Below are 15,816 nucleotides of genomic sequence, written 5' to 3' on the forward strand. Positions count from 1 at the left end.
TGTCACTGCTTTGTCCTGTGACACATGCACCTTCAGCTGACTTTTGAAAGCCTGCTATTTTGGATGGCATAATTTTGACTGATAGGCCTATAATTAGTAAGTGCTCATTAAGTACTGTGTCCTGAGTATTTCTGTGGGGTGGTAGAGAATGTTCTTAGCAGCTGCCAGGGTGATAACAGTCCTGCAAATTGGCATGATTTCAGAAGTAGCCAAAGAACTTTATAAAGTTGAAAAGTAAACAGAAGAGCATAGCAGTAGCTATAGCAAGGGAGAAAATAGTACGAAGGCCTCTTGGTCACCAAAACTATGGACTCCCTACCCTTGTTTTCTCCATAATGTTGAAAACTTGATACTCTTTGTTTTTGTCCCGCCCATTTGAAGTCATGCCTCTCTCTCCTGGCTCTTTGTCATCCTGCCTCCTAGCTACAGGTGTTTCTCAAGTATTGATCTGGAGTCCTCTTCTCTCTTCAGTGATCCTCCCCCACACAGAGCATTCTGTCCCAGTGGTTTCAGATGTAAGCTTTATGTTGATGACTTGCAAATCCACACCTCTGGTTCTACCCAAACTCCAGTCCCACATTTTTAATTGCCTGCTGGACATTTACCCCTAGAGGTCCTCCTGAAGCCTTGACTCAGTACACCTAAAGCCTTGCTCTTTCCTTAAAACCAACTTCCATACTTTATGACCCAGCATTTCCACTCCTACATGTGTAGCTAAAAGAAATGTGTGCACAGTGCATCAAAAGACATGTATAAGAATGTTCATAGGGCATGACACATCATGACCAAATGCGGCTTCACCCAGGAATGCAAAGTTGGGTTTCAATTTAAAAATCAAACAGTTTAATTCATCACATTAACAGAATAAGGGGGGGAATCATGTGATTATTTCAATAGATGTAGAAAGTTCATTGACAATATTAAACATCCTTTTATGTAAAAACTCTTAGCAAAGTAGGAGAAGAGAATATTCTTTCTTTTAAATTTTAAATCCAATATAATTAACATGCAGTGTTATATTAGTTTCAGATATACAACATAGTGACTCAAAAATTGCTGTTTTTTTTTTTGGACACTGGATATATTTTTATTGAGCCTTTTAGTTTACAACATGAGGTAAAAGGAATGTCAGTTCTCCTTAACCAATATTTTACACAGCTGTAGTAAAATATTTCAAACTTTAGGGAATTTTAATGGATTACATATCTTAAAAGTTGGGAATCGAGTAAACAATATTTGGCTTCTTGAATTTTCAAGTTGACTCTTCCCTAACAGTGGTAACCAGCTTTAATTAGTTACATAAGTTTCTTCAAAGCCATGTTTTATTGTTGCTGATGTCTTTGTATCTGAAGCATTGCTCTTTTAATCAATATCCACTAATTCCACTTTGAAACTGAGTTTTGCATTTGGTGGAATTTTGGCATCAGGCTGTCCTTTCTTACCATAAACCCATTCTGGTTCAATCTCCGGTTGAGCCTTTTCTCCTTTACTCATAGTCAAGAGTGCTTCATCCCATCCTCTGATAACTTTGCCTATTCCAACCTTAAAACTTAAGGGTGTGGCATTTTTCTTCTTTGAACTTGTTTGAATATAGTATCAAAACCAGTCCCATCCTGTGGTGTTCCTGTATACCAGCAGTGAACAACATCTCCTGTTTTGGGAAAGTTGGTTTTATCTCCTTTTTTGAGGATACAATTTATATATTTTGGTGGACCCTCATCCAGAGTCTCTTCAGACTTGGGTTTCTTTGGGTTTATCTTCATTAAGCTTCACATTTTTCACGTGCTCAGACACTTTACTTAAATTTTCAGTACCCTTGAAATGCTTACTTTCAAAAAGACGATTATAGGCTGTAACCAAATGGTCCTTGTTAGTTGTTTTGACCACATTTTCAATGTTTCCTAATAACTTATGTTCTGCAAGAAACAAATCTGAACTGTAGTCCTGTAAAAATTTGATAATGTCCTTCTAGGGTCGCTGCTTGCTGCTCCATGGTCTAGGTCCACTGTGGAATGGCTGCTGCCGTCTTCCCCCACTCATGATTCAACAGTTCTGTATATTACTCAGTGCTCATCATGATGAGCGTATTCTTTTTTTTTTTTTTTTAAGGTTTTATTTATTTATTTGAGAGAGAGAACGAGAGAGAGAGAGAACATGAGAGGGGGGAGGGTCAGAGGGAGAAGTAGACTCCCTGCTGAGCTGGGAGCCTGATGTGGGACTCGATCCCGGGACTCCAGGATCATGACCCGAGCTGAAGGCCGTCACTTAACCACCCAGGCGCCCCATGATGGGTGTATTCTTAATCCCCTTCACATATTCCACCCATTCCCTCCCCACCTCCCTTCCGATTACCACTAGGTTGTTCTCTGTATTTCAGAGTGATTTTTTCTTTTCTTTTCTTTTTAAGATTTTATTTACTTATTTATTTATTTATTTATTTATTTATTTATTTTAAAGATTTTTATTTATTTATTCATGAGAGACAGAGAGAGAGAGAGGCAGAGGGAGAAGCAGGCTCCCAAGGAGCAGAGAGCCCGATGCGGGACTCGATCCCAGGACCCTGGGATCATGACCTGAGCCGAAGGCAGACGCTCAACCATCTGAGCCACCCAGGCGCCCAAGATTTTATTTATTTATTTGACAGAGAGAGACAGCGAGAGAGGGAACAAAAGCAGGGGGAGTGGGAGAGGGAGAAGCAGGCTTCCCGCTGAGCAGGAAGCCTGACATGGGGCTCGATCCCAGGACGCTGGGATCATGACCTGAGCTGAAGGCAGACGCTTAACAACTGAGCCACCCAGGCGCCCCCAGAGTGATTTTTTACAAAAGATTTTATTTATTTATTTATTTGAGAGAGAGTGAGAGAGCACATGCAGGGACGAGCAGCAGAGGGAGAGGGAGAAGCAGGCTCCTTGCTGAGCAGGGAGCCCAATGCAGGGCTGGATCTCAGGACTCCAGGATCATGACCTGAGCTGAAGGCAGATGCTTAACTGACTGAGCCACCCAGGCGCCCCTTCAGAGTGATTTTTATTTGTCTCTTTTTTTCTTTGTTTTGTTTCTTAAATTCCACATATGAGTGAAATTATGCATTTGTCTTTCTCTGACTTATTTCACTTAGCATTATACTCTAGATTCATCCATATTGTTACAAATGGCAAGATTTCATTCTTTTTTATGGCTCAGTAATATTTATTCCTCTCTCTCTCTCTCTGCACACACACACATACACACACATATACACACACCCCATGTCTTTTTATCCTTTCATCTATTGATGGACACTTGGCTTACTTCCATAATTTGGCTATTGTAAATACTGCAATAAACGGGTGCATATATCTTTTCAAATTAGTGTTTTTGTACTTTTTGGGCAAATAGTAGTGGAATTACTAGATCCTATGGTAATTCTATTTTTAATTTTTGAGGAACCGCATACTGTCTTCACAGTGGCTGCACCAGTTTGCATTCCCAACAGTGCATGAGGATTCCTTTTTCTCCACCTTTTCAGCAGCACTTATTTCTTGTGTTTTTTTTTTTTAAGATTTTATTTATTTATCTGAGAGAGAGAGAGAAAGAGAGAGAACACGATAGGGGGGAGGGTCAGAGGCAGAAGCAGACTCCCTGCCGAGCAGGGAGCCCGATGCGGGACTCGATCCCGGGACTCCAGGATCATGACCTGAGCCAAAGACAGTCGCTTAAGCAACTGAGCCACCCAGGCGCCCATTTCTTGTGTTCTTGATACTAACCATTCTGACAGGTGTGAGGTGATATCTCATTGTGGTTTTGATGTGCATTTCCCTGATAATAAGTGATGTTGAGCATCTTTTTATGTGTCTCTTGGCCATCTAGATGTCTTCTTTGGAGAAATGTCTGCTCATGTCTTCTGCCCATTTTTTAATTGGATTATTTGGTTTTTTTGGGTGTTGAGTTGTATAAAGTTCTTTATATATTTTGGATACTAACCCCTTATTCAGATATGTCATTTGCAAATATCTTCTCCCATTCCATAGGTTGCCTTTTAGTTTTGTTGATTGTTTCCTCCGCTGTGTAGAAGCTTTTTATTTTGATGTAGTCCCAATAGTTTATTTTTGCTTTTGTTTTCCTTGCCTCAGGAGACATACCTAGAAAAATATTACTATGGCCAATGTCAGAGAAATTACTGCCTCTGCTCTCTTCTAGGATTTTTATGCTTTCAGGTCTCACATTTAGGTCTTTAATCCATTTTGAATTTATTTTTGTGTAAGAAAGTGGCCCAGTGTCATTCTTTTGCATGTAGCTCTCCAGTTTTCCCAGCACTATTTGTTGAAGAGACTGTCTTTTTCCCATTGTATATTTTTTCCTCCTTTGCTGAAGATTATTTGATCATGTAGTTATGGGCTTATTTCTGGGTTTTCTGTTCTGTTCTATTGATCTATATGTCTATTTTTGTGCCAGTGCCATAATGTTTTGATCACTAGAGCTTTGTAATATAACTTGAAGTACAGAATTGTGATGCCTCTAGTTTTGTTTTTCTTTTTCAAGGTTGCTTTGGCTATTTGGAGTCTTTTGTGGTTCCATACTAATTTTAGGATTGTTTGTTCTAGCTCTGTGAAAAATGATGTTGGTATTTTGATAGGGATTGCATTAAATGTATAGATTGCTTTGGGTAGTATAGACATTTTAACAGCATTTGTTCTTCTGATCCATGAACATAGAATGTCTTTCCATTTCTTTGTGTCCTCTTCAATTTCTTTCATCAGTGTTTTATAGTTTTCAGAGTCTAGGTCTTTCACGTCCTTGGTTAGGTTTATTCCCAAGTATTTTATTATTTTTGGTACAATTCTAAATGGGATTGTTTTCTTTTTTTTTAAAAGATTTTATTTATTTATTTGACAGAGACATAGTGAGAGAGGGAACACAAACAGGGGGAGTGGGAGAGGGAGAAGCAGGCTTCCCATCGAGCAGAGAGCCTGATGTGGGGCTCGATCCCAGGACCCTGGGATCATGACCTGAGCTGAAGACAGACACTTAATGACTGAGCCATCCAGGCGCCCGGGATTGTTTTCTTAATTTCTCTTTCTGCTACTTTATTATTAGTGTATCATTTCTGTATAGAAATGCAATGAATTTCTGTATATTGATATTATATTCTGTAAACTTATTGAATTCATTTATCAGTTCTAGTAGTTTTTTGGTGGAGTCTTGCAGGTTTTGTTTTTTTTTGTATGGGGGAGAGGGGCAAGGGGAGAGGGAGAGAAAGAATTCCAAGCAGTCTCCATGCCCAGTGTGGAGCCTGAAGTGGGGCCTGATCTCACAACCCTGAAATCATAACCTGAGCTGAAACCAGGAGTTGGATGCTCAGCTGACTGAGCCATCCAGGCACCCCAGGTTTTCTATATATGGTATCATGTCCTCTGCAAATAGTAAAAGTTTCACTTCTTTCTTACCAATTTGGATGCATTTTATTTTTGTTGTCTGATTGCTGTGGCTAGGACTTCCATATTGTGTTGAGTAAAAGTGGTGAGAGTGGACATCCTTGTCTTGTTCCTGACCTTAGGGGAAAAGCTCTCAGTTTTTCACCACTGAGGATAATGTTAACTGTGGGTTTTTCATATGTGGCCTTTATTATGTTAAGTTGTGTTTCATCTAAACCTACTTTGTTGAGACTTTTTATCATGAATGTATGTTGTACTTTATCAAATAATTTTTCTGCATCTATTGAAATGATCTTATGTTTCTTATCTTTTCTCTTACTGATGTGATGTATCATGTTGATTGATTTGCAACCTTTGCATCCCAGGAATAAATCCCACTTGATCATGGTGAATGATTTAATGTATTGTTGGATTTGGTTTGCTAATGTTTTGTTCAGATTTTTGGCATCTGTGTCCATCAGAGTTATTGGACTATAGTTCTCTTTTTTTGTAGTGTTTTTATCTGGTTTTGGTAGAAGGCTAATGCTGGCCTCAGAATGAATTTGGGTTTTCCTTCCTCTTCTATTTTTTGGAATAGTGTGAGAAGAATACGTATTAACTCTTCTTTAATTGTTGGGAGTTTTTTGATTACTGATTCAATTTCATTGCTGGTAATCAGTCTGTTCAATTTTCTATTTCTTCTTGATTCAGTTTTAGTGGGACATAGGTTTCTAGGAATTTATCCGTTTCTTCTAGGTTGTTCAATTTGTTGGCATATAATTTTTCATAATATTCTCTTACAGTTGTTTGTATTTCTGTGGTGTCTGTTGTTATTTCTCTTCTTTCATTTCTGATTTTGTTTGAGTCCTCTCTCTCTCTCTCTTTTGATGAATCTGGCTAGAGGTTTATGACTTTTGTTTCTCTTTTCAAAGAAGCAGCTCCTAGTTTCCTTGATCTGTTCTATTGTTTTTTAGTTTCTATTACATTTATTTCTGCTCCAATCTTTATTATTTCTTTCTTTCTACCAGTTTTGGGTTTTGTTTGTTGTTCTTTTTCTAGCTCCTTTAGGTGTAAGGCTAGGTTGTTTATTTGAGAATTTTCTTGCTTCATGAGGTAGGCTTGTATTGCTCTGAACTTCCCTCTTAGAACAGCCTTTTTGTATCCCAAAGATTTTGGACTGTTGTGTTTTCCTTTTCATTTATCTCTGTGTATTTTTTAATTTCCTCTTTGACTTCTTGGTTGACCCAATCACCGTTTAATAGCATGTTATTTAACCTCCATGTATGTATGTTCTTTAAAGATTTTTTTTTCTTGTAATTTCTAGTTTCATAGCGTAGTGGTTGGAAAAGATGCATGATTTGACTTCAGTCTTTTTGAATTTGTTGAGACTTGTTTTGTGGCCTAACATGTGATCAATTCTGGAGAATATTCCATATGCACTTGAAATGAATGTGTATTCTGCTGTTTTAGAGTGGAATGTTCTGAATATATCTGTTAGATCCATCTGGTCCAATGTGTCATTCAAAGACACCATTTCCTTGTTCATTTTCTGTTTGGATGACCTATCCGTTGATGTAAGTGAGGTGTAAAAGTCTCCTACCATTTTTGTATTACTATTGATTACTTCCTTTATGTTTGTTATTAGTTGTTTTATGTATTTGGATGCTCCCATATTGGGTGCATAAATATTTACAATTGTTACATCTTCTTGTTGAATTGTTCCCCTTATGATTATGTAGTATCCCTCTTTGTCTCTTGTTACAGTCTTTGCTTTGAAGGCTATTTTGTCTGATATTAGTATTGCTAACCTGGCTTTCTTTTCACTTCCATTTGCATGATAAATGATTTTTCATCCCTTCACTTCAATCTGCATGTGTCTTTAAGTGTGAAATGAATACTTGTGTGCAGCATATAGATAAGTCTTGCTTTTTTATCCATTCTGTCACCTTTTGTCTTTTGACTGATGCATTTAGTCCATTTACACTCAAAGTAACTATTGATGAGTATGTACTTACTACCATTTTGTTACTTGTTTTATGGTTGTTTTTGTAGTTTTTCTCTGTTCCTTTCTTCTCTTGCTCTCTTCTCTTACAGCTTGCTGGCTTTCTTTAGTGACAGGCTTGCGTTCCTTTTTCTTTATTTTTTACTTATCTATTACCAGTTATTGATTTATATATAGTGACCATTAGGTTTATAACATTTTCTGCATATAGCGTTTTATATTAAGGTGATGGTTGCTTACGTTTGAACCCATTCCAGAAGCACTAAATTTTTACTCCTCTCTCCCCTACGTTTTAGGTATATTGTGTCATACTTTACATCTTGTTATTTTGTGAATCCCTTCACTGATTTTTATGCATATACTTAATTTTACTGCCTTTGTGTCTCCTACTTTTCTTACTTCTGCTTATGGACTTTCCTTTCTACTCGAAGAGTCCCCTTTAACATTTCTTGTAGGGCTGGTCTAGTGGTCATTAACTCCTTTAACTTTTTTGTGTCTAGGAAATTATCTCTCCTTCTATTCTGAATGATCCCATTGCTGGATAGGTATTCTTGGCTACAGATTTTTCTTTCAACACTTTGAATATATCATGCCATTCTCTTCTGGCCTGCAAAGTTTCTGCTGAAAAATCAGCTGATAGCTTTTGGGGTTTCCCTTGTACATAACTGTTTTCTTTTTTCTTGCTGCCTTTAAATTCTCTATCACTACTTTTTGCTATTTTAATTACTGTGTGTTTCGGTGTGACCTCCTTGGGTTGTTTTTTTTGGGGACCTCTCTGCCTCCTGGATCTGGATTTCTAATTCCTTCTCCAGATTTGGGAAATTTTCAGCTATTTTTTCCTCAAATACATTTTCTGCCCCCCACCTTCTCTCTTCTTCTGGGATCCCTATAATATCAGTATTACTACATTTGATGATATCACTGAGTTCCTGTAGTCCATTTTCATTTTCTATTATTCTTTTTTCTCTCTCCTGTTCAGCTTGATTTCTTTCTGATACTCTGTCCTCCAGGCCACGGATCCATTCTTCTGCTCTTTCATTCTATTATTTATTCCCTTTAGTGTGTTTTTAATTTCAGTTATTGAGTTCTTCATCTCTGGTTGGTTCTTTTTTATGTTTTATATGTCTTTGTTGAAGGTCTCACTGAGGTCCTCCATTCTTTTCTCAAGTCCAGTGACAATTATGACAATTACTTTAAATTCTCTATCAGGCTTACTTATCTCTGTTTCGTTTAGCTCTCTTGCTGTGATTTTTTTTTCCTGTTCTTTCATTTGGGACACATTCCTCTGTCTCCTCATTTTGTCTATTTCTCTGTGTCTGTTTCTCTGTGTTAAGGAAGTCAGCTACATCTCCTGCTTATGAGTAAGAGGTCCTGTAGTGCCCTGCAGTGCAATGTGCCCTGTTCACCAGAACCTGGTGCTTCAGGGGTATATCCCATGTGCGTTGTATGTGCCTTACTATTGTGGCTGAGCTGCATTTGCCTGCAATCCAGTCATCTGCAATGGCTTTCTTTGCCTGTTATGGGCAGGGGTTGGTCATGGTGGTGTTAGTGGGCCAGTCTGGGGCCACCTTGGGCCTGAGTTTGGTCAGACCAGGTGTTTGCCAGAGCTGCAGTAGCAGTAAGCTGCAGGGTGCTCTCCCTGTGTTGTCCCCTGAAAAGCTTTCATTGGTGGGTGGGGCCTGCAGGCAGACCAGATGTCTGCCCCCAGCCCACTGCTGGGGCCTCAGTTGGACTGGTGTGTGTGGCTTTCTTCTCCTCTCTCTCCAGGGCAGGAGTCACTTTGGGGTGGTGCTAACCACTGTTAGGGCTGCTTTCACACTGTGGCTTGTGGCACCAGTTTGGATGGACTCCTGCAGAGGTGGTGTTGGAGGGGGAGGGTCTGCAGGAGAACAAAGGGGTGAGGTGTGTGGTGTTAGCAAGGTCTGGGCTGGTTTGCTGTGGGAGGCGACTTGTAGCTACTTTGGAGTTCTTCTGCCATGGCTGGTTTGGAGGGGGTGAGTCTGCAGAAGAGTGCAGGGGTGGGTGCACTATTTTTTTTTTTAAGATTTTGTTTATTTATTTGAGAGAGAGAATGAGATAGAGAGCGAGAGCATGAGAAGGGGGAGGGTCAGAGGGAGAAGCAGACTCCCTGCTGAGCAGGGAGCCTGATGCGGCACTCGATCCCGGGACTCCAGGATCATGACCTGAGCCGAAAGCAGTGGCTTAACCAACTGAGCCACCCAGGCGCCCCAAGGGTGGGTGCACTATTAACAAGCTAGGTGGAGAGTGTTCACACTCTGCTGGTTCCCACAGGTGACTGTGTATCTAGGCTGGGGGATGGGTTAGTGAAATAGTGCCTACAAGCTCTTTTGTTCCTAGAGAAGTTTCCCAAAGACCTCTTCCCCTCCACCACACCCTGAGATTAGTAAACAATTCTCCATCCTGTATACCGCAGGCATTTTTCAAACTGCTGCTTCGATGCTGTATCTCTGTGGGGCTGTTTGTTGTACTGTCTCTTTAAGGGTGGGGGACTCTGTTTCCTGTCACCCTTTGGCTCTCCAAGAGCCAAGCCCACTGATTTTTAAAAGTTCTACTTGTCAAGTCCCACTGATTGTAAGAACTCATGAAGGTACGCCTCTCTAGTTTTCAAAGCCAAATGTTATGGGGATTTGTCTTCTGGTGCTTGTTCCCCATGCCTGGGGTGCCTGGGGTGGGGTCTGCTCCTCTCTCCTCTGTGCCCACAGCACTCCTCCTTCCTGTGGACAGTCCCATAGGTCAGCTTGGTTCCTGACCATGTCTCTGCCCTTCCTATCCTCTTTGATATGGCCTCTACTCTACATTTAGCTGTGGAGAGTCTGTTCTGCCAGTCTTTGGGTTGTTTTCTGGGTTATTTACACTGATGTGGGTGTTACCTAGGCATATCTATGGTGAGCCTAGGGTCCTCCTTCTCTGCCATCTTCCCTGGAAGTTCTCAGAAGAGAACTTTTTTAGTCTCTAAAAAACCTACTGCAAACATACTAAATGATATAAAGTTGAAAACTTTTCCTTGGAGATCAGGAACAAGACAAGGATGCCCCTGATAATCACTGCTATTCAGCATCTTTCAGTGTTCTGGCCAGTGCACAAAACAAGAAAAAGGCATAAGAATTAGAAAGAAAGAAACTGAAAACGGGCAGTATTTACGTATGATATAACTATATTCATAGAAAATCCAAATGGTTTGGCAGATAAACTATTGGAATTAATAAGAGAATTTAACCCAGTCTCAGGATATAAAAGCTCAGTATCCAAAAATCCAATATATTTCTCCATACCAGCAACAAACAAAATGAAATTAATATAAAATACTGAGGAATAAATCTAATAAAAGATGTGCAAGACATCTACAGAAAAAAATGATCAAACCTTATTCTGAGGCATTAGAGAAATATAAAAAGGGGGAGATATGCCATAGTAAATATGAGCAAAAAAGATGCCAATTCTCCCCAAATTTAATTCTAAATTCAATGCAATTGCAATAAATGTGTTTTGGTGGAACTTGACAAACTGATTTTAAAATTCATATAGAAATACAAAAGGATAAGGATAGCCATTAACCTTTTGAAGTAAAAGAATAAAGGGGAAGACTTTACTGGATAAGAAGAGTATTATAAAGCTTTAGTAATCAAGACAGTATGTATTTTTTTCAGGGATAGAAAAATAGACCAGTGAAATAGAATGGAGAACTCAGAAACATATCCATGCAGAAGGTCAATATTTGACATATGTTGTACTGTAGAACAGAGGAGAAATGTCAGTCCTTATAATAAATAGTACTGAGATGAGTGGCTATAATTAAATTAAATTAAATTAAACCCCTATCTCACACTATACCCCCAAATATATTCCTGTATATTCATGTATTAAAAACCTAAACATGAAAGGAAAAATAAGAAGCTTGTAGAAGACAATATAGGGAAATATCTTCATGAGCTAGTGGGTAGAGAAGAATTGCATAAACAAGATGCAAAAGATACCCTAACTATAAGGAAAGGAGACTTCTGTTCATCAAAAAACAATACAAAGAGTGCAAAGATAAACCAAGAAAGAGAGTGAGGGAAGGTATTTTCAATTCACAAAACTGAGAAAACTAGTATTTTGATGTATTAAGAACTCTTATATAGGCATGGCCTGGGGAAAAGGATGGGGTTGTGCTGACAGACAAATTTGGGGAAAACTGAGGCCAGGAAACTTTTGTCTCATTCATGGTTTGAAAGTCTCAGAAAAGTCCTCTGGACAGAGACCTATTTGCCAACATGGGATGACTCAGCCTAGTAAAGAGAGGCATTATCAGACATTGTGAGTGTCTTAGTCATGTTCATTAGAAGCAGAGCTTGAGACAAAGATTCTGGTGCCTGCTGTATATTGGAGGAATGCTCTCAGGAGAAAGGGAGTGAGGGAAGTGGGACAGGGCAGGGGAAGGTGCTAAGCAAGGATGTGTTCTTAGCTCTAGCCTGATCCCATAGGGAGTTCTGTACTATGAATTGTACCATAGAGTTGTTTCCCCTTGAGGCAAGGGGGTCAGAATTCCATACCCCCCTCTAGCATTTAGTCCTTGGCTGTGGGTTGTATCCCAAAGGTGGGGGTAAGCCTGGCTTCCTGTGTAAAAGTGGCCCCCACTCAGCTGGGTGACATTCTTTAAAGAAAGGGACATTTGTACACAGCAACCAACGCACAACCTCTGGAAGGATTGTTGAATTGGTTGGCAAAGTGGATCACTGTGGAGTACCAATAGTGTCCTCTGCAGTGAGGACTTGATTAACACATCTGAGTCAACCTTTCTTCTCACGTTGTATGAATCCTGTGTTGGAGCCTGGAAGCCTGCCAAGAGGCTGGCCACCACAGAGAATAAATGGTGAACTCTGTGTCCGGGGGTGAGAAGGAAGTTGTGACAGGGAGTCAGAGGATTTCTAGAGATGAGATTGAAGCAGCTAGAGGGAGAGGGTCAATATGCTCTTAGAATAGTGACTGAGCCAAAAAAACAAAAACAGAAATAGACAAAAAGGTCATAAGCTGTGGACCCTGACCTCAAGGCTAGTGGGGACACAGCACCAGAGAATACAAGGACACCTTTTCTCCAAGACCAGTTCCATTTCTATCACCCAGGCTCTAGCCTTGAGAAGTCCCCAGGGGTCAGATATAAGTGCCATAGGGATTTGTGAAGAATAATTATATCAGGTTTTTAGGAAATAGAGAAACCACATTTATACTGCATATCTGAATTGTAGTAAAAGTGAAATTTCAATGCCCACTTTGAAACACTTTAAGGCTACGAGATTGTTATATTCGAACACATAAATGAAGTAAACAAAATCTGACCTTTGACAACAAGATTGTAAACCCTTTGAAAGCAGGGTCGTGTAACCCACACAGCGAAGTGTTAGATAATTCCTTTTTACCTCATATTCTCTCATATTTGAAACTCATCCTCTTTTGTTTCAACCCACGTGTCTTACCAAGAGCCATTGGTAAAAATCAGAAGACACTGGAAAAAGAAGCTTCAACTATTGGTATATCTGTTACTAATTTAGAGAAAAATCAATTTAGACCCACACCTCACCCCATAATGCCAGATGAATAAAATATATATAAAAACTTAATTCATAAAGAAAAACATTGAATTTTAATGAGGTCTCTTGAGTTCTCTTTAAAGTTTATAAGCTTTAAAGTGATAGACCTTACAATTATGATTGAAAAATCTGACTACATAAAAAACTTAAAACTTTATATAAAAGGAATTTTAAAAGCACAGAGGAAATATTTTTTAACAAAAAATATTTTTAACAAAAAAAGAGGCTTAATATCTTAGACAAATTAAAAGGAAAACATTAATATCACAATAATAAAGAAGAAAAAGACAAGACAATGCCAAATGAGGAATTATGCTCAGTAAACAGATAAATGGGAAAGTGTTAAACCTTTCACTTCAATCTTAAATACTTACTAAGCATCTACAATGGGCCAGACACAATTCTAGGCACTTTATCAAAGGAGTTCTAGGTACAGGCACCAAAGAATGCAAATCAAATTACTAATCAGATACTAGTGAGACTGATACTTACATATATATTTTAGGTTTGTTTATTTATTTTAGAGAGAGCATGAGAGAGAGAGAGCACGAGCAGGAGGGGCAGAGGGAGAGGAAGAGAGAGAATCTCAAGCAGGCTCCATGCCAAGCATGGAGCCTGACACAGGGCTTGATCTCACGATCCTGAGATTGTGACCTGAGCCAAAACCAAGAGTTGGATGCTTAACTGACTGTGCCAATCAGGCACCCCGAAACTGATACTTTTATACACTGCCATTGAAAGTAAAATTACACAATCCCATTTGGATTTGGCCATACCTGTCAATTGATAGCATTGTTCAAATCCTTTAACTTAGGAATTCTACTTTGGGGAACATATCTCCAAAGGGAAAAATAATCCCAAGAGAGGAAAAAAAACTTACATACCTGAAGATGTTCATCACATTGTATTTTATAAAGAGAGAGAAAACATATATGAAAGCACCTTAAGTATTAAATATTTTAATCCAAATTTTCTCAAATTAATTTTTCTATAGAATTCTTTTTCATAGACTATTAAGAAGTTTGAGAACACACCTTCAGGAAGAAAGGGACCCATAATTTTGATGATCATCCAGTTAAGATTATAGGGCTATGATGTAGTTCATATAGTAATATGGTTTTGGTTGGGTGAAATGTTTGGAGCCCAGGCCCACCTAAGCACTAGCCTCTAACCCAGAAGAGAGTTTCTAAAACATAAAGAGGATGAAGTCCCTTGAGAATGCACTTTTCTGGTTTTTCCATGGTGTGAGCCTCTCATGTGGTTTTCAGTAAGGCTAGATGAGGCAGCTCCAACTTACCTACTGGACACAGGCCTTGAACTCAGAAGGAATGAGAATGACTCTCTTATTTTATACAGATGAAGACTTTCACAGAAAAGACAAGACCCCTGTTATCAGCTAGAGAGTTCAGAAGAACAGGCAAACTACATGTTTGGGTCTCAGAATAAACATTCTCAGAGCAGTAATGAGCACTAGGAGCTCTCCAAGGTTCTGAAAAACTGCACCTTTCTCCAACCTGATGGAATCTTCATCTCACTGTCTCTCACCTAAAGGATTCACTACCTCTTCTTGCCTTGACACTTGCCCTCTGGCCTCTAACTCCTTGATACAATCTGTCTGTGACTCATGCCTAGTGGGACTTCAGTCACTGTTTTTTATCTGCCTGTGCTGGCCGCTTCATTTATCATTGTCCTAAAGCAAGTCTATTTGAAGTTATCTCAGTAGGAGAGAATACATGTTTTAATAACTTTTGGTTGTACTATCAGGAAGGAAAGGAACTCAGGAGAGATAATTTTCAGATATGTCTTCATATCTGAGAAAGTACTAGAAGAACACATGGAAGAAACAGAAAGAAGACATCTTCAGAGAGTTGACTACATGTGACTCATTTGTCATACTTTTCAGTCCTTCACTTACTGCATAGCAACAGGGTATAGCAAGGTGCCTTATATAAGGTTGGTGCTGGTAAACAAATGAATATTAAACTATGCACTAGGAGAACAAAGTTCTAGTCCTGACTTTATTTTTTTTTAAAGATTTTATTTATTTATTTACCAGAGAGAGAGAGAGAGCACAAGCAGGGGGAGTGGCAGGCAGAGGCAGAGGGAGAAGCAGACTCCCCGCTGAGCAGGGAGCCCGATGAGGGACTAGATCCCAGGATCCCGGGATCATGACCTGAGCCGAAGGCAGACGCTTAACTGACTGAGCCACCCAGGTGTCCCATGACTTTATTTTTTTTTAACTGACTAATTGTATAACATTGGACAAATCATTTAACTTCTCTGTATTAATGTAAGGTAACTGCTGCAGCAAACAACCCCCAAATTGCAATCACTTAAAACAATGTAAGCTTCTTTGTCACTCATACAACAATCTAATACATATTCCTGGTTGACTGGCTTTCCTGGATAACTTTCCTCCAAGTGGTGACTCAAACTTCTTCCAGATTATAGCCTTGCTATTCTCTAAGTTTTTTGAGTAATCTTCATTCAGCTAGTCAATGAGGGGAAAAAATGGGGAGTGTGCTTTCTCTGACTGAGCTGACCTATCATTCTCACTGGGACCACTGCCCAATTCCTTAGGGGACAGTCAAGACCAGTGTTCTAGCCCTTTGGTTATTCTTCATTGGGTTCCTGCTGGGGCCTGTTTTGGGCAGTCTGTTCTCTTGCACCCAGTTCTCTCCCAGCTCTTCATAGGAGTTGTTCTGCCATCACCTTGGAATGCTGTTCTCTCTCTACTTACTCCCTGACATCTTGTACTCCAGCTTCTGATGCCTGGTCTTTCTAATACTCAGTAAATATTTGCTAAACTGCTGGTGTTCAAAAAAAAAAAAAAAAA

At 39.3% G+C, this 15,816-nt stretch overlaps 1 pseudogene; it reads right to left on the minus strand.

Annotated features, from left to right (window-relative positions):
• Positions 1-1,362: 1,362 nt before the first annotated feature.
• The window catches only part of LOC110574983, a 139,966-nt pseudogene continuing 125,512 nt past the window's right edge, over positions 1,363-15,816 (minus strand).

This window comes from Neomonachus schauinslandi, chromosome X, assembly GCF_002201575.2.
Source record: "Neomonachus schauinslandi chromosome X, ASM220157v2, whole genome shotgun sequence".
NCBI classification, from domain to species: domain Eukaryota; kingdom Metazoa; phylum Chordata; class Mammalia; order Carnivora; family Phocidae; genus Neomonachus; species Neomonachus schauinslandi.